Here is a 1923-nt window from a genome sequence, read left to right as displayed (position 1 = left end):
CAGACGAAATGCATTGGCGCTCCAGTTAGTTTGTTAAGAAACAACTGTTTTATGCATTGAAGCACCAAAGAAACCATATATATAGAGCCACTTTTGATATTTTTATATATAAGGAACATCACGCTGATAGCCACGGTGATGACGACAGCTAAAATTAGCCTAGGCTGTATATGCATCTGCTATTGCAATAATAGAGGTGCAAATGCACATAGTAAGCGAGAAATTATGCGGCCGCACCCATCACACGATGACCTTCGATGGTCATACAATAAGCAATAAAGCAAATTAGCGACACACCGCATTTCCAAATTCCTCACTCAGGTGTAGCCGACTGCCCCAGTCTTTTCTTACGGACAACTTGTTCACTTGTTTGTAGATTGACAGTCCTGGCTAAATGCACACGCTCATCCCATTCTGTTCGCTTATTTCTCGGCAGCCGGCTGCTATTGGTGCCTTTTCAAATTCTATTTAACTGATTTCTTTCATTTTCTATTGCTGACTTCTTCGCATTACGCATCTCCTTCTGCTCGTCTATTTGGGCTCCTACCCGGTCGAACCTACCATTCTGAAGGAGTGGCCAAAAATGTTGGCGTCTCAGCGTCACATGTCCCGTTACACATACCCAATGGGACATGACAGCCGCACATACCCAGTGTCCCAAGTTGTCTATTCGTGCGCAATCCAAATGGCACACGTCTAGTTTCACGTAGCCAGTGGCTCAATTTGTATATTCGGAAGAAAGGAAACAGTAGAGAACGAAAGGCAGGAAGGTTAACCAATTTAGCTCAACCGGTTTGCTATCCGACACGTGGAAGTGGGATGGGGGGATGAAAGATGGGGAGGAGAGAGAGATAGCGCATAGCACAGCGCACACATCGTTATTTACAGTCCGTCACTATCGCATGGTACGTCACATCACTGTCGCAGTGGCTTGTCCAAGCCCGTCTCTTTCAAAAACCGAAGTAGTCCCTTCGTCACCTTCAGCTGCGATGTCTTCTGTCGGCGACATGTGAAAATAATTTCATCTGACAATGGTATATTGTCAAGGTGCGCTAGAACGGATGCCAGGGACTGTCGTTTAACATTATGTTCAGGACAGTCACATGCACAAAATGCGTTCTAGTGTCTCCTCGCAAAGACAGGCATTACAGAAAGCTTTGTCGGTCATTCGAATGCGAAATGAGTAAGATTTCGTGAATGCCACCCCTAGCCATAGGTGATAAAGCAGAGTGGCCTCTCTTCGGCGGAGTCCAGTTGGTAAACAGAGATGCATCAAAGAGGGCAGGTGGTATTGCCGATTGCTGCGGTTGGTCTGGCTGCTTGGTGTGCGCCATAGGAAGAGCGTGATCTTCTGTGCAAACATTCGAAGTCTGCTGGCTGCGTCGGACTGTGAAAGCTGCATGGCCTCTTCCTGTGTGTCTTCAAGAGCGGCCCGAGCGGCATTATCTGCGCCTTCGTTTCCTATGACGCCGCAGTGACTTGGAAGCCACTGAAACGTCACGTGGTGTCCTTTCTCATGTCATGTATGGAGTAGGTATCTAATATCGAATACGAGCTTTTCGTATGGCCCCACGACGCATAGCTGATAGCACGGATTGTAGGGGCACATGCATAATGGTATATGCCTTGTTGTAGATGTTCAGAAGCCGAGGTTGCTTACTTAGCGCACATGCAACGTGGCGGACGTTGACGCGAAATAAGCATTAAACGGACACAGCAGGTCCAAAAGCGCTTGAATTTCCCAAAGTATGCTAATAACGTTGTTAACTTTAGTTAATCTTTTCACTAAGGAGACTCACGCGCCTGTTAAGACGCATACAATTATTCTAAGAAATATGCTTTAACCATGAATGGCCGATATCTTTTAGTGTAAATTGTCTCGCTGGAAACGCAACTTTCTGAATTTGCTTGTTCTCGTCAACG

The sequence above is a fragment of the Dermacentor albipictus genome, chromosome 6 (assembly GCF_038994185.2).
Source record: "Dermacentor albipictus isolate Rhodes 1998 colony chromosome 6, USDA_Dalb.pri_finalv2, whole genome shotgun sequence".
NCBI classification, from domain to species: domain Eukaryota; kingdom Metazoa; phylum Arthropoda; class Arachnida; order Ixodida; family Ixodidae; genus Dermacentor; species Dermacentor albipictus.
This window is presented reverse-complemented; position numbering follows the sequence as displayed.